Source organism: Sparus aurata, chromosome 23 (genome assembly GCF_900880675.1).
Source record: "Sparus aurata chromosome 23, fSpaAur1.1, whole genome shotgun sequence".
Classification (NCBI taxonomy): Eukaryota; Metazoa; Chordata; class Actinopteri; order Spariformes; family Sparidae; genus Sparus; species Sparus aurata.
The window spans coordinates 1,998,464-2,021,956 of record NC_044209.1 but is presented as its reverse complement, the minus strand read 5'-3'; the positions used below and the strand labels follow the sequence as shown (position 1 = coordinate 2,021,956).

The window sequence follows — 23,493 nt, the reverse complement described above, 5'->3', positions numbered from 1 at the left end:
GGATGCTGGAACTTGAAGGTATCTGGGATTCCTGTGGCTGAGGGCGAGAATACGACGAGAATAATGATGGTGATTGAGATCTTCTCCCGTGTCTCACCTGGTCTCGCCGACTCTCTTCAGAAGACGGTGGACATTGCCCACAGACTGGGACCACGGATGAGGAGGGAGGGACAGCATCCACCGCGCCGCATCATAGTTCGCTTTTCGTACCGAGCTCACCGAGATCAAGTCTGGGCTGACGCAAAACATTCTGAGGTCCTTAAGCAGAAGAACGTGAAGATATCAGAGGACTTAACTCAGCAAGTTAGGGAGGCGAGAGCGAAGCTGTGGCCGCTGGTGGAGGAGGCGAGGAAGCAGAACAAGAGAGCAGGCTTCAGCGGCCCTTTTGCTATTATTGGTGGTAAAAGGATCTCTGTGGAGGACTTGACATGAGGTATTTGCATGAGCAGGTGTTTGATTGTGGAAAATGTAGGTTATAAAATAAGCTGCATACTCTCTGAATCTTACGCTGTCTTGACATTCTTGCCCCCTTTTCTGAATATACAAGATGTTTTTTGAATTGTTAAAGAAGGATAGCGTTCATTCTCTTTACTTGTTCATATGCTTTGCATATAATTTGTTCCGTCCAAGAATGTTTCTATTGGTTTATACTTCTATATTTGTTCATAACACGAAGGTGATACTGTTTACATGGGTCAGTTTCTAAGATTGTTCACTCTGAGTATAGTTTTTGGTTTGTGAATTCAGGTTTTGCACATTTCGCAACCTTTAGTAGAAACTACTGTTTAAGTAACATTGTTCATCAGTGTACTGTGTTTTGCGTGTATACGTATGTTCGTTATTAATTTTTCATGTTTTTCTCTTGATGTACGGGGAGTACGAGATCTAACTAAAAGAAACGCTTTATTTTTATTTTGTAGTTACCAAAATAAGGATATGTATTTTTTACAGGAGACTCATTCTTCTTCAAAAGATGAAGCATTCTGGCGCAACCAATGGGGAGGAAAAGCTATATTTTCTCATGGTACAAATTTTTCAGGAGGTGTATTAATTTTATTCAATCCTAAATTTACTGGCGAGATTCTGTATACAGAGGCTTCTGATATGGGTAGATGGATTTTGGTAGTAATTAAATCTGGGGATAATACATTTATTTTGGTAAATATTTATGGATTTAATACAAGGAACTCCAATGTCACACTCCTTAATTTTTTGTATGACAAAATTCTGCAAGTAAGAAACAAATTTCCTTCAGTATCTGTTGTCGTTGGTGGTGACTTTAATGAGGCTCCAAACTTATGTACAGACAGATACCCTGCAAGGGGCAATCAAGATAATTTTACTCCTATTATGATTTCTGTAGTAAACTTTCGCTATTAGACGCCCTGAGAATTTTACACCCACATGAAACAAACCTCTTTACCTGGTTTAAAGCAGATCTCACCCAAAAATCTCTGTTAGACTTGTGGCTTATTTCTGACAATTTGGCCTCTTTGGTCCGAACATGTAATATAACTGCTGCTCCCTTAACTGACCACGCTGGAATAGATATCTCAAACTCAAATTCTCTTTGTCGCAGCAAACCTGGATACTGGAAATTAAATGCTTCCTTTCTCCAACATTCAGATTATCGGTTGGGTATTAAGCAAATCATCAACAAATTCAAATCACTGTCTGGATTTACTCCTATGTTAAAGTGGGAGTTATTAAAATTTGAATGTCAAAAGTTCTCAATACAATTTGGAAAGCACCAATCCAAAGATCAAAGCAAGACTTACGCTGATAATGTAAGAGAGCTGAATGAGCTATTGAATATTCCTGTTCCAAGTGATGAAGATAAACTGAGATTACACTCATTAAGGGAAAAATTTTATCTTTTTTTCCAAACAAAGGCAAAGGAAGCGTTCATAAGATCTCGAGCCAGATGGTTGGAACATGGAGAAAAAGAATTATCTTTCTTTTTTAATTTGGAGAAAAAACGAGGTGAAGCAAAAAAAATCTCTGCTTTATATATTGACAATAATCTATCTAAAAATGAAAAGGAAATATCTTCTTTTATATCTAACTTCTATCAGAAGTTATACACTTCCTCATTTGACCCTCAGTCTTGTCGTGTCTTTTTTGACAAAGTATCCCCGTTTATTCCTAAAATCTCCAGAGAGAACTGTGAGCTTTGTGAAGGTCCAATTACTATTGAAGAATTGCAGTCTGTTATTACAAAAATGCCATCAAACAAAAGTCCCGGTCCAGATGGGTTACCTTATGAATTCTATGTGACATTTTGGGAAGATTTAAAACACATGTTGTTGGACGTTTTTGTTGAATGCACCAAAAATAATAAGTTAACTGTTTCTATGAAGCAAGGCTTAATATCTCTCATTCCTAAACCCAGTAAAGATCTCCTTTATCTTGATAACTGGCAACCTTAACTTTGCTAGATTCAGACTACAAAATTATTGCTGCACTGTATGCTAATAGATTAAAATTATGCCTAGAGGAAATTATTTCTGTAATGCAAACAGGTTTTATGAAAGGTCGGCACATTTCTAACAATATTCGGCTCGTTTTAGACATTTTAGATTACGCAGATTTATTTGATAAAAAGTCACTGGTTTTGTTTTTGGACTTTTACAAAGCTTTTGATACTGTCGAACACTCTTTTATTTTTGAGGCTTTACAATATTTTGGGTTTAGAGAAAACTTCGACAATATTATAAGAACACTCTATACTAATATTAATAGCTGTGTATCCTTAGCACACGGTACTTCTCCTCGTTTTGATGTAAAACGTGGGATAAGACAAGGGTGTCCGATTTCACCCTTCTTATTTTTGATAGCTGCTGAAGTTCTTAATTTATTTATTGTTAATTGTGTGAATGTAGAAGGTATTAAGATAGGTGACAATGTTCTCACCATCAGTCAGCTGGCTGATGATACCTGTCTGTTTCTTCGAAATGAACTTCAAGTCCCTATTGTTATAGATGCCTTAAAAGTGTTTTCAGTTGCTTCTGGCCTTACTATTAATAAGACTAAGTGTGAGATAATGACTGTACATGATTCTGACATTCTTTTAATAGATGGCATAATGGTGAAAAAAGTGGTAAAATATCTGGGAATTACAATAAACAGATCTACAGATGAAAGGATCTCTCAAAACTTTTTGCCAAAAATTGAAAAATCTAAATCGATTTTTAACTGTTGGTTACAAAGAGACCTTCCTATTATGGGTCGTGTTTTACTTTCTAAGACAGAAGGTTTATCTAGATTAGTATACCCAGCTTTGTCTTTATATGTTGATCGGAAGACGTGTGCAGCTATTGATTCACTCTTATTTAAATTCGTTTGGAGAAACAGGACTGAGTATGTAAAGAGGAAAACACTTATCAGACAATACTCAGAAGGTGGTCTTAATGTTGTGGACTTTAAAACTATTAATAGTATATTTAAAATCAACTGGTTAAAACATTGTTTGGTACATAATAATACCCCCTGGTTTTTTATCCCCAATCATCTGTTTGCCAAATGTGGTGGTTTAAAGTTTTTGCTTTCGTGTAATTTTATTTCAAGTAAATTGCCTGTTAAACTTGACAATTTCCATAAACAAGCCCTGGACTCATGGAAAATCGCTTTCAAACACAACTTCTCCCCACACACGTGTCTTATGGAATAATCAACATGTTGTATACAAAAATAAAACCCTATTTTTTAAGGAATTGTATGACCAGGGTATTGTGTTTATTTATGAGCTTCTAAATGATACTGGGGATCTAGCTACTTATGAAGAATTCACCCAACAAAGAGCATTAGATATCTCTTGCTCTTTGCTTTCCAGAATACTTAAAAGTATACCTACTAAATTACTATCTCTAATTAAGGCATCATTTCTGTATGAACCTTTCTCAGGAAGGATTCCCGCACTCTTGGCTTGGTGGAAAGGTTTTTGAGGAACGTTCTTGTAATAATCATATAATCATATAAGGAGTGTTTTTACTTCTATTCATAGTCAATATCCCAACTCCTTTCATCGTTGGAGAGAGATGTTTCCTAACATCAGCAGGAATGTCTGGACCGAATTTAACAGATTCCTTATCCCCGGTAAAGTTAAAGAAGTTCATATTAAACTCTTACATAGATACTATCCCTGTAATTAATTCATCAACAAGTTTAGACCAGATGTGTCCCCTTTATGTTCCTTCTGCAAAGAAGACGTTGAGTCCTTTTCTCATTTATTTTATGGATGCCCCCATTCTACTAACTTTTGGACTCAAATGTCTTTATTAATTTGGGAGTCTTATAAGATCCTGGTCACAATTACGGAAGATATGGTCTTATTTTTGAGTGTTGAATCTTACAATAAGGAAATTAATGATGTGATAAAATTGCTGTGTCTGCTTGGTAAATTTCATATTCATAAAGCCAGATTTCTTCAATTTATTCCAAATGAAACTTTGTTTAAGGTTGAGCTCAATATTTTGTATGATTCTGTATGTAATGTACCTAAGAATAAAAAAGTTTTAAAGACATCGAGTACTGTACTGCCAGATGAAATGGTGCTGCTGTTATTTTATTTGATGAAGTAATTAATTAATTAATTTAGTTATCTAATCTTTGTATTATTGGTGCTTGTTTGTTTTTTTTGTTTGTTTGTTTGTTTGTTTTTTGTGTCTTAATACTCCCTGTACATCTGTTGTTCGTCATGTGGGTCTTGTCATCAATATGCTAATAAAGTTTGTTTAAAAAAAAAAAAAAAGACAGCTGGCGTTGCAAAACCGAGGATTTCCCGCTGCGCAGCACTGCCTAAATCGTGCTGCATGCTGGTTAAAATGTGTCCACGATGACCTAGTGGTTTCTGCTCTGCATCCGATGTCACATGACCTTAAGTCATCGCGGGAGCAAGGTGGCTGCAGAGCAGTTGCGCAGTTGCTCTCCAGGTACTGCGCGACCCTAGACCCACCTTCATGACGTCAGGACTTTGCCCTAATTGGCTCTCATCTATGCTGACGTATATGACGTGTGTTTCGATGAATTTCCATATCATAAGCGCCTGTGCCTCTTTTCTACTCAAGTATCACACACTTTTAGATCAGTAGCAGCCGTGTGGCCGCATCTATGGGATAGTCAACATGAATAAACCTATGAAATCCTTCATGTATTGCAACAACCCTGAAAAATGTCGTCAATAACCTGCTCAGTTCTGTCAGTTTAGGGTGATGATGGTTACCTGCTGTGTTCAGTGTTATCTGTACTCTTATTAACCCTTTCTGTTCCCGTCATTAACAATACAAAAAATTATCCTGAGCTATTTGGCGTGTGATGAGATGGTGCAGCGGGACAAGGCATCTGATTCAGTCATTTGTTCTGATTATTGTATTTCATTCATTCAGTGAAATGTATTTAATTCATTGTAAAAAATGTTGCAAGAAAATGCATCATCTTATGTGTCTAAAGTTATGCTTATTTGTTAGATGTAGTCAGCAAATTCCCCTCAGCTGTGATATAATCATGCACCTAAGCACAGTTGTCATCATAATAATTAATTACTGTTGTAATTGTATTGTATTGTTATTGGGCAAGACTTACTATAATGTACCAGATAGACAAAGTTCAAATGTATTTAATGGTGACATTACAAGGAAAACAGAACATGAGCATTTACAGTAAGAGAACATTTAGGCTATTCGTCTACTCTTGATAAACCAGTTGGACCATTAATGAGCCACTGTGTGACCGTTTGAAGTGAAGCAATTACAAAATATCCAAATTTGAAGTTGTTATTGTGACAAACATTCATATTCTCTAAATATGAACTGTCCATATATATATATATATATGTGTATATATATATATATATATATATATATATATATATATATATTTATATTAAGGCTGTCAAAGTTAACGCGTTAATAACTCGTTAATTCAACTTCTTAACGCCGTTAATTTTTTTAACGCGCGATTAACGCTCGGTATTAAAAAATAAGAGAAATGCGCATTGTTTGATTTACGGCCGTCAGTGGCACCCGTAGTCTTGATCCAGAGGGTGGCAGATGAATAAGAAAGGGAATCAGAAGAAGAAGAAGCAGGGTTGGCGTTCGGGAAAAACACGGTGGTCTGAAAAGTGAAAGTAAATGGAGAAAGGACTTATGAACGGCAAATTCACTTTCAAAACACGGCCAGATGGTTCGGTCGATAGGACAAAAGTTATCTGCACGTACTGTCGACATGAAATGAGTTACCATTGAAGTACGTCGAGTCTCAAATATCATTTGCAAGCCAAACACATGGCAGATGCAGAGAGCCCCCCTCGCCAAAAGCAGACATCCACCATGTTTTGATCCCATTTAGGGTGAGGGGATATTTTTTTAGCCTTTTATTTGAAGTGCATGATTTTAAGTGTTGCATAAACATTTTCATAAAGCAAGCATATTTGCCCTTTCTTATGTTGTTAAAAGAACGTGAAAAAAATACATTAAGGTACATTTAGAACAGAAAAAAATGTGCCAAAAAAATTGCGATTAAAAAAATTAATCGTTTGACAGCTCTAATATATATATATATATATATATATATATATATATATATATATATATATATGACTAATCAGGTAAATACACTCTCTGCAAAAACAGGCTTGACACAGGTCTTGTTCCCCGGTCATCTGCATGCAACACGGCTGCTTTATTCCCTCAGCCTACATGTTTTGGTTGACTACTATTTTGAACATCTCAGATTGAATAATTTCTGAAGGAGATTAATATGGCCAGCAAAAGCCAGCAAAGTTCCCATAGAATCAGATAAGAAAACTGATCGCCGTCGTTGTTGATTTTCCTCAAACATTAATGGAATTTCAATTTCCTCCACTTCTTCACAGACGAAGAAGGCAAACACCGCAAGCTCAGCCAAGTCACGTCACGTCTACGGGAAGAGAGAGTGTCTGACTTCATAGCAGCGTTTGTAGCCCAGCCCTTGCAGTTGCCCGCAGATCTCGCTGATGCAGTCAGTCAGCAGGAGTTCAACTTGAACGCGCCTATTGGTATGTGTCATAAAAACAACACTAAGTGTCCCCGACCGAAGGATTAGTAGAAGAGCTTGTGTTTGTCTCTTTTTGAGATTTATGTGCTGTGTCAACACGAAGTGTTAAATTTTAAATTGAGCTGAATTGCTGCGTTGTGCTCTGGCATCCGCCGAAATAGAAGTCCTGAAGATAGGTTTCACTTTAGTGTAAATTCCAGCTACGGGAGTCCGGAGCCCTCCAGAACAGATACGCAGCGAAGCGGACCTGCTGGAAATTTACACTAAAGTGAAACCTATCAGCTTGCTGGCGTGACTCAGCGGACACATATCCAGTGGATATTAGTGATAGCAGGTCTTGCCTGGGATACTGTCAGTGAAAGGATGGAAGAGTTAAAACCAGTATGAGGAAGTAGCTTTCAGCAGTACATGTGATGTTTTTCAATGTGATATAAACCCAAGTTGTGTAGGGCTGCTAGTGTAACATCTCTCTAGCAAGGAATCTCTGTCTGTCTGTGTGTGTGCGTGTGTGTTTCTGTTAGTCAAATATCTCTGCGGATCAGGATCACACTGACCTGAGACTTTCAACATGGCTGCTGCGTGGTTCAGTGGTGTGCATCTAAGCATTTTCTTGGACTGCAATGATACTGTGAACAAATTCCGCCAAGCATTGTCCACCGGAGCCACCACAGTCACGTGCGCACCAGAGCCAATCACTGCACACGGTGGCCACGTGTGCACCAGAGCCAATCACTGGGCTCAAGCCCACGACATACCTGAAGAAACAAGCGGATTTATACCTGCAGCGGCGCGAGCTGGACCGGGATTTTGCCGGCGGTTCGGTCCCGTTCTGTGCATCTAAACTGACTGTTGTGGATTAACGAGATTAAACGAGTCCGGACCGAGTCTGTTCGATCTGAGGAGATCCGGAGACGCGCGGACAACAAAGTGGAATCGGAATCTGTGGATGTTCGTGTGTAGCTAGCCACTAGCTAGCAGCTAGCGGCTAGCTACACGGCCCACCTCCCGAGGCGACGGACTGGACGCATTGGCACGTCCAAAACCGGACCTAGGGTAAATAATGTCCGCCACGCTTTTTCGCGAACATTGCCGTAACGTTTGCTTTGTGTCTGGTGCAGTAAGAAACAGTAAAAACTGACTTTTGTCACAAAAGTGCAAGTTTGGTTGTTGAGGAACAGGAAGTTGTGGGAGGGACCTAGGCGGATGATTGACAGGCAAGACGGTCGGTGTATAGACAGCGATATTGAGAGTTGAGAGATTTGTGACATTTAGCGTGTTTAGAGTGTGTAGTTAGTGTGTTATGTAGTGTTTGGTGTAGTGTGTTTAGTGTGTAGTGGAGTCGGTTTTTTGTTTAATGAGTCAGAACAATGAGGAGAAGCTGAATGTTGAGCAGGGGGTGCAGCTCTTAATTCAGCTGGAAGGAGCACAGGCAGACCTGAGCATTGCCTGCATTTAAATGAAAATAGTTACATATAACTTCGTAAATGTTTAAAATGTATGCACAAATTTAGCAAACAACAATTTATATTTGCATCATAAGTGAAAAAAAAATGGTTTGTTAAACATATTTGTGGTTTTCACAGTAAAAAAATCTAACTTTTTCTACTCAAATGTTATGGTTTTTTTTGTGATTTTAGGTCCATTGTGTTAATACAGTATGTCAAAATAAAAAAATAACTATACAGTCACACGTGAGGTTGTGCTGAAAATAATGACACCAAGTAAATAGTTATTAAGGTGAAATATAATGGCAAAATCAAAAATAGTCCAAAACGGCCAATTATACCCTGGAATATCGGATTTCACAACAAACCTAAATATCCCTGACGCCCCACCTTCAAACACAGCCTCGTTTGGCCATCCATGAAAAAGCTTCTTAACCTCCCACTTTTTTATAGGAATACACTTTTCTTACGGGCACTGTACTCGTTACTTATGTAGTGGTATGAGGCACCACTGCCTTATTAGACTTGGTTTATGCTTCTGCGTCGCGGTGACGGCGTAGCTACGTATCTCTTCATAAGAGCTAGATTTGTATTAATATCTTGTATACATTGTCTATATCTTGCAAAACTATCTTTTTATCAATGGTAGGATAGTGGCTTTTATTCAAACCTCTTATGTTCTCTCTAGTTACATTACATTCCAGTACATGTCAATTCATCATCCCTTTCCTCTGTTGTATCTGCTACAGATGGTGACTGAGAACGAGCAGATCCAGACAGCTGCGAGTGACAATAATCGGATGGGTCTATCGCTTGGACCTCTGAACAAGGTTGTAAAGGTAAGTTATGTCTGGTTTACTGCTTAATGATGTTACTTGTGACAAAATATCAAAACCGAAAACATGTTTCACGGGGCTGTGTGTGTGTGTGTATAGTTGCATGAGTGTAACATGGTTTATGTGGACAGTGTATGGTTTTATAAGGACATGGTTTAGAGGAACACTGATATCTAAGGCCCACCTTGTAACATGCTTTTCAAAGCTTCGGTCAGTCTCATATCTGAGTGTATGTGTGTGGAACTGTGACCTGCCTCAAATATGACTTGTGAGGTCCATACAGTTTATAGGGTCCTGTCTCCAGGTGGAGTTAATAGTGGCATCCCTTTGGTTTTGAAGAATACTTTGAGCTGCTACATTTGATCTGTATGTTGTGCATTGTCATATATTTGGGTCCCAGTCATGAGACGTAACTAGTCACAAAGAATAATGCAGTTCATGATAAGATCTCATCTTAAAAGGAATCCAAGTAATTCTATGAGCTATAAAGGCATGAGGTGTCTGGAGGACAACACATTCTGACTGACTTAAGTTAGATTCAATCATGACTGACCTACTTAGTTTGAATTCAATCATGATCATCTGATTTTCATTGTGTGAATAAAAGTCCAGGAGGTAGCTTCCAGCTGTAAGGGGCCAAAGGTAACAGACGATTAAGTGCTTAGCTAAGCTTGACCTGCATGCCAAATAATGACAGATGCCTAAACACAGGTCAAACTCCTTTTTGTTAGTTAAATAATTTGGCAAGGGAACCAATCAGAAGAAGTGGGTGTCCTTGAGACGAGACTCTTTAAAAAGGCCCTGACAGAAGGAACAGGGGGGTGGCATTTGGAAAAACCTCGTAAGAGCAAAGGCTGAGGTTTGATGGAGCAGGTGACAAGCATTTTGGCATTGTTTTGTCCAGAGATTTGATAATATCAGAACGCGGCCGCTTCTGACCCGGACTCAAGGCATTAGATTTTGTTTTAATAAAGATCGCTCTATTTCAACCCGGCCTTGCCTCCGCAGTATCCTTTATTGTCGAACTACACGCCGACACCTTTAAAGAGGGAAGCCCAGAAACATCAGGTGGCGTTGTCGGCAGGATCGCTTTTGACAACTTGGACGCACGGCAGGAGCCCAGAGACTGACTTTCACCCCAGCCGGCAAACAAGGGGTCTTGGGTTCAGTACTCCAATGTCAGGCTGAAAATGACCAAATTGGAGGGAGAAACGGGCAATAGGTGTGTAGTTTAATGATACGGTTCTGTCTAAATTTTCTAAATTAAGGGAAAGAGAAACTTATGCGGTAGAGATTTATGAATTAATTAGAAATACGGTGCAGACAGTAGAAAGTATGACGCTAAGCTTATATTGTCCTAAGACATGCGTGAGATTGGTCATTATTTCCTACGCGCTAAAGTTGTCTCAAATAGAGAAGTGAAGAAAATAAGGAATAAAAGAAGATAAGAAGAGAAACTGCTGCGGCAGAAGTGATAGAACTGGTGACCAGCCGCTGAAGATACGTGACAGGCAGGGCGTTTAGCTTACACTATCGGACTTGCGAGACATTAGTTGTTGTTCTGCGTGGTTCAGTCTCAAAGAGTAAAAAAGAGTAGGGAAGCCTGGCCAGGGCAGAAGACCACGAAAAAGTAGAATGAGAGAGAAATGTTATGTCAAACCAAGCTGTTGTGACAATAGAAAATACGGCAAGTCCACGGGATGCTTGTGGACTTTAAAATAAACAATGTGGTATGGCACTTGGGGGGCTGTTAGAGACGGTTTACCGTACTCTGAGTCCAACAAACCAAGTTGAAGGAGGTGTCATGAAATTCAGCTGAATAAGTGTCTGTGTTTGTGCATAAAAGGAATGACGGGCGGGCGGCCCGGTTGTATTAAGTGTTCAGTGTTGATCGTGCCCATTGTGTCCTCCAAAGCTGCGTGTGGGGGTTGAAATTCAGCTTATAGTTGATGGGAAAGCTGATTGTTTGTCTATAGAAGGGAATATAAGTAATCTATATACATGCACATTATTAGAATATATCAGATACAATGCATAAGTGTTGTTATTGATAACGTGATATATAACAGATATAATAATACATAAATAAATCATACGAATGTAGTAATGTGGGATGTATTATCTAACTTCTCAGTGATGTGGTGTGATTAAGTGGTTGTACTTTTGCCCTGCAACTGAGAGGTGACAGTGAGTCTCATCGCTGTCACATGAGAACAGAGATGAACAGCTGTGAAAGATAAAGGATTTCACATAGAGGATATATTAATTGAGGTAAATCGGCTGTTTAAGAAAGAAAAGGAGGACTTGGTGGCATGAAGAGATACCTATTAATAAAGTTATTATTTATATGCACAAATAGCACTATTACTCACATAAAAGAGAGAGTAGAAGCAATAAGGAAAAGCTAAGGGGAAATTAGGCGGAGAGAAGATGAAGAAAGTAGTCAAAAATTATCGAAATTCGAATATAAGATTAAAACACACATACATGATTTGTGTGACTAAAGGCATCCTAGTTGAATGTGTATCTGAGGAGTCCAATAGGGTGCTCTTTGTCTCTATAAAGCGGGGGAGATGTGATTACCTGGGGATGATGATTGATTTGTTTAACAGTAGAGAGGTTCAATGAGTACGCTGAGTAGGCATTTGTGGATGTACGGACAATTGTTTATTTGATTGACTGGTGTAGCTGGTCAAAATATGAAATTGGACTTTATGCACTATAGCCCCACATATTAGAGTGGGAAGTCGTGAGGTAAGGTAAAGATAAGTTAATCGAATTGAGCAAGCAAAATTTTAAAAGCTAGAAGTACCGGTACAAGAATTTGATGCAAAATTTGAAAATATACATTTTTAAAGATCTAAAGACAGGAGACAGCTAAAAATGCATGATTAAAGTAGTGTGACAAACACCAAACCACAGTATTGACAGGACTGAGTATCTAAATATATTGGGGAATTTGGGGGTTATCCAAAAGCCATTTAGTAGTAAAGCTCGGATATTTTCGTACAGGGAGTAAAACAAAATCATACACATTGATTTTGCTCTAAAGACACCACCTCCGAGCAAATAATTAAATTGAAATTAATAAATAATGATAGTGGTCGTGAGTCTAGCAATATCTTTCATTTAAGGCGTGATTTTTTGATCTAAAATGCCTGTGTGAATGTTGGCAGATAAAAGTGGTAATTTATAACTGACAATGAGCCGATTCAGATCTCTTCAGTATCTCTGCGGTTGAGAGGAGTTCAGATTGCGCGTGTCCGCAGAGAGAGAAGTAGAGAAGGGGGGCTGAGCAGCTGGTGTGTGAACGCGCGGACACAGAGACAGCGCCGCTGAAAGAGGAAAGGTGCTCCCCCTCCCACACTTAAGATCAAGGTAATCAATATAACTGTGAAAAGCTTTAGTGATTTGAAATAAACTGGAGCTGCATTGATGAAATGATAGTGATGTTTAACTAAACCTGTACAACGTTTATATTACTAGGATGACGATAAAGGAGTGACATTTTTTGGCTTGCTCCATGGACAAAATAATAGTCTTCATTTGTATTTTTCTTCCTCTTCATTCTATACACCGGGGACGTGAGAGTCCAAGAAAGAAGGCATAACATCTAAAGTTAGGAGAGTCACCGGATACCCGTTACATCGGTTGATTTTATCCGCCTGTGTGACCCACAGGCTAGTGTCCACTGCATGAAAAGTGGGATTTTCGTCAGTATGCGGCACTGTAGATTGCCGTGGAATTTCAGGTTTGCGGCTGCACGCGGCAATTTGCAGGCAACACTGAAAACTGACGTAAATTGACGGAAATTGACGTGGGCCTTGCTTGGCAGTTGTCCCCCCCTCCCCCTGATTCTAGGGGAGGCTTTAACATGTAAATGAAAATGCTGTGAGCTATACAAATGCAAATCAGGGTTGCAGGGGGAGTTTTACCCCAGGTGACCTTTTTCTAAAAGGTGTTAACTTCATTTTAAGAAAATCTCTGGTATAAATAGATCAGGCTCAGTATAGCCTAATTATAGACCCTTATATTTTAGCTTGAATGGATTTATTTAATGAAAGTATGCTAGATTAATTACTGTGTATGTCATTAGCAATGGCCATGTTATGTAAAACAGATCATTTATTCTTTTCTCTCTCTCTCTCTCTCTTTCTCTCTCTCACTCTCTCTCTCTCCTGGGAACAAGTTAAAGATAAAACGCCAGTTGTTAAGAAGTAAAAATTTGCATGAAATATTTTGAGATAACCAAGATTTTAAAATGTAAAAAAAAAAAAGTATTTCTATAATTTCATGGGTTCTGAATGTTTTAAAAGCAGTTGAAAAGTAATTCTTATTGCGTGTGAGAGTTCATGACCTGTAAGAGTTTTTACACTTCCGGGTAGACCGGAGCGTGAGTGACAAGGAAGAAGGAGCGGAGAGTTAATGTCGTCGAGCAGCTAACAGTGGACTGTGTGTGTCGTCAGTGTCGTGTTTTATCACTAACAGACTGAACTGTTGTCGGACGACGTGCTGTGGGTGTGTGAGTTGAACTCTCAATCGCAGTCGAAGTGTCCAACGAAGTGTGTTTTAATGGACACGAAGCAAGTTCGGCTAAGCTAGCTAGCAGGAGCTAGGCTAGCGGCCCGGTCATTGTCGAGAGGACGTCTGCACAGATGGGAGAAGCTTTGCCGGGTCGCCACGAAGAATTTCGCCGACGGACGGAGCTTCACTGCCGCAGAAGGACACGGAGGTTTATCGCTGCGAGCATTTTGTTTTCACAGACTAACCTCGCCTCATAACAAGGCCGCGACCTCCTGTTAGCTCGGACCTATGTCTGCAAGTCCAGATTTACACGATGCCGATAATGACGCCATTGTGTGTAAGTAACTGTTACTGTTTTCTCCCGCGCTTAATTTTACTGTGACTTACGTTTCTTTATTCATACCAGTCTTTTTAATTGTTTTCCAGCTGCCTGTAAGACATTACGAGACAGTACGCAGGACAACAAACAACCAGATCTTGCATCGCAGGCAGAAGCTGTGAGGAGTTCAGCTCGGAGTCGATCGAGGACAAAGAGGGTAAGATTTATTAGATTAGATCCGTTTTTGGTCAATGTGACTATTATTCTATTAAATAATAGATGTGTTGTGTCCATACGCAGTGCATCGCGCAGTACTGATTTCGTCTTTATTGATTGTTTTTACAGCTGCTGGAAGCGAGACAGTGTGCTAGCTGAGGATGAGGTGGACCTTTGGAAGTGCGCCGCCATAGACCTGACGTCTGAGGAGGAAGACGGCACAAGATGGCGGGGTGTCTGGATGAATTGTGCGACCTCCGTCCTTTCGCAGCCGAGAGCTCACCGAGCTCTGCGCCACACTGCTGTCACATGAGAGACGATTCCGTACGTTCAGTACAGGGCAGCGCACCACAGACGTCTGCAGAAACAGTTCGCGGTGCTGCAGGATTTTGGGCCTCTTGTGAGCTTCCCGTTTGTTGTGTGGGCAAATTATGCTTTGTACATGCTCTGTGTTTGTGTTTGTGCTAATAAAACTCTTCTTTTGAATAAACAACACCTTCCTGGCAAATGTTCCTTTCCTCAGTAAATTCTTTCATGTCATTGATGATATCATAAATATAAATGAATGAATAAATCATATATATATATATATATATATATATATATATATATATATATATATATATATATATATATATATATATATATATACACATATATGTATATATACATATATGTATACATATATACATATATGTATATATATATATATATGTATATATATAATTTTTTTTTTTTTTTACCCACCGGGGTTTACATTTATAATGAGCCAAGGTGACCAATCACGAGTGATTCTGCTTGTTTATGAGTAGTGGTTTCATCCAATACTGAGTGAGGATATTCAAGCCAGCCCACACATTCTCTGGCCAGGCGTGGTTTCGCTGCTATTCATATGCAAATTAGAGGCGTTCGCACCTCCGGGAGCTCCACATACGTCATGGTTCGTTTCCGACAATTTTCGGCACAGACAAACGCCACGTTCACAGCCTGTAAATTGTCGTTAACTGCCGAAAATTAGGGAGATTTCCGGGCGTTTACGGGGCCGAAAATCCCACTTTTCATGCAGTGGTCAGGCTAGTGCGACTTTATCCACAAACTCTTTAAGGACACACACACACGGATACAACCCCGTGAGATAATTCTATGAAGACAGAAACACAAACACAATCCCATGCAAACACTCATGCTCATACAATTACATACATTTGATGCTACAACAGTTACATACATATAAAGCGTTTTGCACATACATGGGGAGTACCATTACGAGTGAAGCTTGGCAACTGACTGACCCACTATAATATGATAGGTTGTTAATAGTGATTTTATTATTTGAGTTTATACTCTTATTTAACCTTGAATTTAGTATCTGATGGCTGAATTGGTTTATAATTGTTGAAGGACATAAACAAGGGGGAGATTAGCTCAGACGTCAGTAACAGTTTGTCGGTTCTCAGTGGGAACTGGTGGACCTTTAGGTCTCTTATTTTCTTGTGTCCTCACAGACAGTCGAGTTGAGAAATGTTACAGTGTTTTCAGGGTGATGTATTACTGGTTTTCTCTGAGGTTGGCAAAATTTATTCCATTTCCATTGGATAGTAGTTACGGTGACACAGTGTTAAAAAAAACGCATTTCTACTTGATTAATTTGATTTAGGTGACCCCTTATATGGAGTAAATGATCTTGTCTTTAACATTGTTTTAAAGGATATGAAGGTCAATTGAGCACAACCCAGAGGAAAATTTTAATGCTCAAAGCTTGCTCCTTTATGGCTCCATAGCCATAAAGGAGCTCAATGAGAGTTCTCATTTCAGTCTCGTTGTAGTCTTTTTTGGTCTCAAACATTTCTCATTGGTTTCTCCTAAAATTCCTTAGAAGCAATAGGTGAGACTTGAGACTTTACTGCTTAAACCTTGCTCCTTTCCAGCACTGGGGAGACATTCTGAAACTTCATTGAGAGCTTGATGAGATCTCCTTTGAAAGTTGAGATTTTTCGCACCTGTTTCTCAGGAGAAACAATTGAGAAACAGGAGAAATCAGCCACAGCCTCACTTTGGTCTCACATAGATCTCATAGTTGTCTAGGAGAAATGAATGAGACACTACTGAGATCTTTTTTCCAATTTTCGTTTCCTCTGGGAAGCTCTCTTTTCCAATGATGCCCTGAGCATAAAATATGAGTATACACAATATGATCATCAATCACAATTACCTTCAGACTGAAGAACATTAAACAACAGGTAATTTGGAAATATCTAAAGAGATAAGATCGTTTAGCTCAAGAGCAGACTATCAGCCATTCCACTTCTGAGGGACACTGGCTTGAGAAGCAGTCTTTCCCAATATGATTCTTATAGTGGGATGTCTAAATTTAGGACTCGTAAACAAGTGAAAAATTACAACTTCTGAAAAAATTGGTTAGATAGGCGGATAAAAATGCTGCAGGGCCTTTAAATAAGATGATGCAGTACTGTTCCCTCCTTATGGATAATGATGGTCATCCAACTTTGACATGAAGGACACGGTGATGAGTTCTAAACCCATCACCTGCGATACAACCGAGTGCAGAATGATACCCTGCCTAAAGCTGAGAAAACAGCATAGAGGACATCAACATAATAAAGAGCAGGAAAAAAGTAACTTCAACAAGCTGTTTTCTACAGTTCAAAGTAAAGCAAGCTCGGTTGTGATAAATCAGTGGTCATTTACTCTTTAGTTTTTAGTTAATTCAATAATATGACTTTAAAAGATAACTCATCATCTATCCAAATACTCAGATATATGTGACTGGACACCCTTTCATAAGGAGTCCCATTCAGCGAAGAGATTACTGTTTATAAGAGAAGGGGCAGACAGAGCTAACTACCTGGAAGTTGTTTGAAAACTAGGGATAGAAAGGAGATAGGGAACATGCTTGCGGAGGAATCGAGTACTTTGGTGTGCTGCCTGGTCGGGTTCAGATGAATGGGGGAGTCGACAATCCAAACAAACTCTGCTCAGCTCCGCTTGCATAATTGTGGGACCACAAGGAGCTACTATAAAAATAAACAAAAATGAATATCTTGGAAAATAATAGAACACTGAAGGAGGTATCCCACGTGACTCGGATGGAGCCACTTTTGTTCCAACAAAAGAAACTCTGCCATTTGGGGATACTACAGACCAGAGATTCATCAACATGATGATCTCTGCCCAAGGACTGGGACAATCAGAGACAACTGACAGACAAATCAATGTTCAGTGTCAACTCAGATGCGAATCGCCTGAAAAGGATTTGCTACAGGTTCCGGAGTGTTCGCGGTTACAACACACCACTGACATCGGACTCATGAAATTAACCAAGCCCGGAGCCTGGCCTCCATGGAGGAACCAGTATTCACTGAAGGGGGAGGCGATCCAAGGGATTTCACCACAAATTAAAGGGCTGCTACAAAAGAATGTCTGGAGGATAACTCAGGATCCCCAAAGCAACACACCGTTGTTGCCTGTAAAGAAATCAGATGACTCTTATCTCTTTGCGCATGATTTCAGAGAAGTTAAGGAAATTGTGGCTGACTTTCCAGCTGATGTACCTGATCCGCATGCCTCGGTGGCTCACATTTATGGAGGACCAAACCTGACATAAGTATAAATAAATAAATAAATGCATAAATAAATAAATAAATAAATGCTGAAATAAATGTATAAATAAATAAATGCATAAATAAATACATGCATAAATAAATACATGCATAAATAAATGAATAAATAAATAAATGCTGAAATAAATGTATAAATAAATAAATAAAAGTATAAATAAAAGAATAAATGCTTTTTATTTATTTATACATTTCTGTTCACCTACATTTATTTATTTCTGTATTTCTGTTCACCTACATTTATTTATTTCTGTATTTCTGTATACCTACCGTAAGTTATGACTATAACTATGGATCTATGAGACCAAATGATGACCGTCACCACGGTCTTCACCTTGAATGATACCATCATCTCCCTATCCTCGAGACCATATAACAACAAAGTCATGTGACTGACCTTAAGGAGGCTTGACTCGCCGCCTACAAAAGCATCCAGGTGAGCACGCCTCTCCCTCTTGCCTGGAACGCCTCAGCCCGTTCTGAGCGACAAGAGATGGTGACGGTCATCATTCGGTCTCATAGATCCATAGTTATAGTCATAACTTGCGATCTATTTCGACCTCACTCATACCATCACCACGGTCTTCACCTTGGATGACTAGTACCATCAGCGTCGCAAGGAACCGAGGACTCCACCCCTCCTCGTCCAGCAGCCGAGAGCACGGCGTAGCCCAGTGGAGAGGGCGACGCCACGTTGACCCTATAAAATCTGGCAAAGGTACAGGGAGCACTCCAAGAAGCTGCTGCACAGATGTCAGAAAAGGGGACCCCCCGCAGAGCAGCCCAGGAGGTGGCTACACTCCTGGTGGAGTGGGCCACCACGTTTCCCGGGGCCGGGAGGCCCTGCATGGAGTACGCCTCAGAGATAGTATTGGCAACCCAGCGGGACAGACATTGTTTCGACACGGGGAGGCCCAGCTTGTCAGCACGGAAACACACAAACAACTGCGAATGCGAGCTCCTCAGAGATTGAGTACGTGCAATGTAAGTGCTGAGTGCCCGCACAGGGCACAAATTAGGGTCAGGTCGAAAAGCACTGACCTCAATAACCTGATTCACTGTCTGAGGGTTTACGACCTTAGGCAGAAATGCAGGGTTCGGCCAAAGAGACACGCCAGTGTCATCTGCCTTCCACCTCAAACAATCCCTACTCGCAGACAGAGCGTGTAATTCGCCCACTCGTTTAGCTGAACATATAGCCAAGAGGAAAGCTGTTTTGTGGGACAGGAACTTGAGGGTGGACTGATCAAGGGGCTCATACGGGGGTTGAGTCAGGGACCTCAGCACCAACGGGAGGTCCCACGATGGAGCTCTGGGGGACCTGATCGGACGCAGGCGACAGGCCCCTTTAACGAACTGCGACACCAAAGGGTGCCTGCTTACGGTAACCCCACCCACTGCCTCATGAAAGAAAGAAATAGCAGCAGTGTATACTTTAATGGTGCTAGCGGCCCTCCCTGAGTCCAAGAGAGACTGGAGAAAACGGAAGATCAGCTCAATGGGGCACATAGATGGGTCAATTTGTGCGCGTTGACACCATGTCAGGAAAACACTCCACTTCTGGCTATAATTGGCACGGGTGGAGGGGGCTCAGGCATGTCCTATAGTCCTCAGAACAGCTTCATCTAATCCCTGAGGCCGGGACTGAGGAGGGGCCATGCCCAGAGCTGCAGAAGAGCAGGTCTGGGATGCCAGATCTGGCCCCCCGCCTGTGAGAGGAGGTCCACCCTGCCCGGTAGGGCCCAGGGTTGAACGTGGACAAGGCGAAGGAGCCTGGGGAACCAGTGCTTCCTCGGCCAACGAGGGGCTATCAGCAGCACCTTGTAACGGCCCATAGTGACCCTGTGGAGCACCTGGGAAATCAACGGGAGTGGGGGAAAAGCGTACAACAACCCGTCTGGCCACTCGTGAGACAGAGCATCCAGACCCAGAGGGCCCCCCCTGCCCATTAGGGAGAACCACATCCTGCAGTGTGTTGTCTCCGCAGAGGCGAACAGGTCGGCGCAGGCCATGCCAAACTGAGCCCACAGGAGGGCCACCACCTCTGGGTGAAGCCTCCACTCTCCTGGGAGAGGGCCCGTCCTGGACAGGAGGTCTGCTGCCCGGTTCGCCACACCGGGAATGTAGACTGCCCTGAGTGAAGCTAGATGTTGATCTGCCCAAAACAGAAGTGTCTGCGCCCCCTGGAGGCAACGCAGTGACCTGGTGCCCCCCTGGTGGTTCACATGGAATACCGTGGAGGAACTGTCTGTGCGTACCAGGACATGCCTGCCCTGGATGGAAGGAAGGAGCGCCTTCAACGCCAGGAAAACTGCCCTCAGTTCCAAGACGTTGATGTGCTTCTCCCCCCAAGGGGGTTCCCAGACACCACGCACCATCCTGTGTTCCCACACTGCTCCCCACCCTGTCAGGGAGGCATCCGTGGTTACCACCGTCCTTCTCGAAGGAATATTCCCAAGGGGGACACCCTGGAGAAGGAGCCTCGTGTCTCTCCATGGGCGCAAAGCCCGGAGAAACGTGCGTGTCACCCGAACCTTTGCACGTCTGTGCAATTTCGGGTGGAGGCCGAGAGCATTGAACCATCTCTGCAAAGGCCAAGCCCTGAGGAGACCAAGAGGAACAACAGCCACTGCAGCCGAGATCATGCCCAACAGCCTCTGGAACTGGACCAACTACAGCCTCTTGCCGAGGCGAAAATGGGACAGAAGGGCCAGGATGTTCCCCACCCTCTGAGAGGTGAGTGACACGGACATTGCGACAGAGTCCAGGCGCAGCCCGACAAAGACCGCCTGCTGACCTGGCTCCAGGTTGGTTTTTCGTCCAGTTCACTTTGAGCCCCAGGGACTGGATGTGGGAGAGAACCAAACCCGTATCCCGTAGAACTTGGTCGCGGGATGGGGCACAGATCAGCCAGTCGTCCAAATACGGGAGGATTTTCATACCCGACAGCTGGAGAGGGCGCAGAGCTGCTCCAATGACCCTGGTAAAGACCCTTGGTGAGAGGGAAAGGCCAAATGGGAGAACCTTGAACTGGTAGGCCCGTCCCTGGAAGGCAAAGCGGAGAAAAGGTCTGTGGTCTGGGCAGATGGGCACGTGGAAATAAGCGTCCCTTAGATCTACTGATGTGAACCAATCCCCCTTTTCCACAGCCTCCAAGATCTGACTCGTGGTCAGCATCTTGAAGGGCAAAACCTTTATGAAGGCATTTAAGCGTCTGAGGTCCAAGATGGGGCGTAGGCCTCTATCTTTTTTTGACACGAGGAAGTACAGAGAGTAAAAGCCAGCGAGCTGTTCGCTTGGCTCTACCCTCATAATTGCATCCTTCTGTAGAAGGGTCACAATTTCCCCTGCTAAAATTTTCTCCTGGACTGGGTCCCTGACCGTGGTCATACGGACCCCGGAGAAAGGGGGGGGGTCGCCGCCGAAACGGGATCCTGTACCCTGTGGACACTGTAGCCAGCGCCCAGGGGTCCAAAACCCTTTCTTCCCAGCTGTCCAGGCAAAGCTGGGAGGAAACTGCGGCGGCCGACCCCCCACCCCTATGGGGCCCCAGCCTGTCGTCCCGTACCCCTGGGGGGGTGTCTCCTGTGGGACCCCTCTTTACTGGGAGGACGGGGCTGAAACCGCTGCTGCCGGCGTGACGGCGGTTGTGTATTACCAGAGGCCGGGAAACCAGCATGCTGCCACCACGGCTCCTGGCGAGCGCCAGGGGGATGGTTTGAATGCTGGGGACCCCTAGAACCATACCTGGGAGCCGTGGTTCTGCTAAAGGTGCGCCGCACACAATCTCTAGTGCGGCGAGACTGTTCAGCTTTGTCCAACACGCCCTGAGCATCAGGATGAAAAACGCGTGCAGGCACAATTGGCATGTTTGTGAGCTCCTTCCTAATGTTCTCTGGAAGGGATGTCTGCGCCAACCAAATCTGCCTCCTGGACATCATGGCAGATGACATCACTGCACCAACATCCCTTGTAAGTTGGGAGTGAGTGACAAGTGAGTGACAAGAGCGGAGTCTATCAGGCTCATAGTGTCCTGATCCTCAACTCAACTCTCAACTCAACTTTATTTATAAAGCGCTTTAAGCAGCCGCAGCTGGGACAAAGTGCTGTACATAAAACATAGGAAACAACAAATAGAATAAAATAAATAAAAAATAAAAAAAAACAATAAAATAATAAAAATGTTAAAACAATAAAAACAATAAAAACAATAAGACATTAAAACACTAAATGGACAGTGAGGGGGCTTGTCTGACATGGAGCGGGAGGGCGTTCCAAAGTTTGGGACCGGCGATAGAAAAGGCTCTTTCCCCTCTGAGCTTCCGCTTAGACCTCGGTACCTCCAGGAGCAGCTGGTCAGCTGACCTGAGGCACCGGGCAGGAGCGTAGTGATGGAGCAGCTCAGAGAGGTAAGGCGGGGCGAGACCATTTAAAGATTTAAAAACAAATAAAAGAATCTTAAAATGAACTCTAAAATGCACAGGCAGCCAGTGGAGGGAGGCCAGAATGGGAGTAATGTGCCCCCTCTTACGTGCTCCAGTTAGGAGGCGAGCAGCAGCGTTCTGGACTAACTGGAGACGTGTGAGGGAGGACTGGCTGACTCCAAAATAAAGTGCATTACAGTAATCCAGCCGAGATGTAATGAAGGCATGGATTACTGTTTCAAAGTGCTTTTGTGCAAGAATGGGCTTCACCTTTGCCAGCTGCCTCAGGTAAAAGAAGCTGGACTTCACTATTGCACCAATTTGCCGGTCCAGTTTAAAATCACTGTCCATCTTAAAACCCAAGTTTGAGACTGTTGGCTTCATATAGTGTGCCAAAGGGCCCAAGTCAACAGGGGGGGGTTCACTAGAGCCGCTCGGACCAAAAATCATCACTTCTGTCTTTTTTTCATTAAATTTTAAAAAGTTCAGCGACATCCATGCTTTAATGTCTTCAAGACATAAAAGAAGTGGTTTCAGACAGGCGTTTTTCTTTTTCAGCGGCACATAAATCTGACTGTCGTCAGCGTAAAAATGAAAGCAGATGCCATGTTTTCTCAGGATGGAACCCAGGGGAAGCAGATACAAAGAGAAAAGCAGAGGCCCTAAGATTGAGCCCTGTGGAACCCCATATGACAGCGGAGCAGAGCGGGACTCAGAGCCACCAAGGCGTACACACATAGATCTTCCCTCAAGATATGATCTGAACCAATTCAGGGCGCTGCCACTAATGCCCACTAGGTGCTGCAAGCGGGACACTAAAATATTGTGGTCCACAGTATCAAAGGCTGCTGTTAGGTCCATCAAGACAAGGATCACATATTCTCCAGAGTCAGTAGCCAGGAGGATGTCGTTGAAGACTCTTAATAAGGCTGACTCCGTACTATGCCTTGTTTTAAAACCAGATTGGAAAACTTCCAGGATGTCATGGTCATCCAGGAAAGCCTTTAACTGAACTTGGACGACTTTTTCCAGGATTTTAGAGATAAAAGGCAGCTTGGA

At 42.2% G+C, this 23,493-nt stretch overlaps 1 protein-coding gene across 1 annotated transcript in view; it reads left to right on the top strand.

Moving 5' to 3' along the window:
• LOC115576414 (all-trans-retinol 13,14-reductase-like) overlaps positions 1-23,493 on the top strand; it is a 72,404-nt gene that overhangs the window by 1,588 nt on the left and 47,323 nt on the right. Inside the window, exon 2 of the mRNA XM_030409010.1 lies at positions 9,227-9,316. The gene's annotated coding sequence lies outside the window, so the exon portion shown is untranslated. The remainder of the gene's footprint in view (positions 1-9,226; positions 9,317-23,493) is intronic.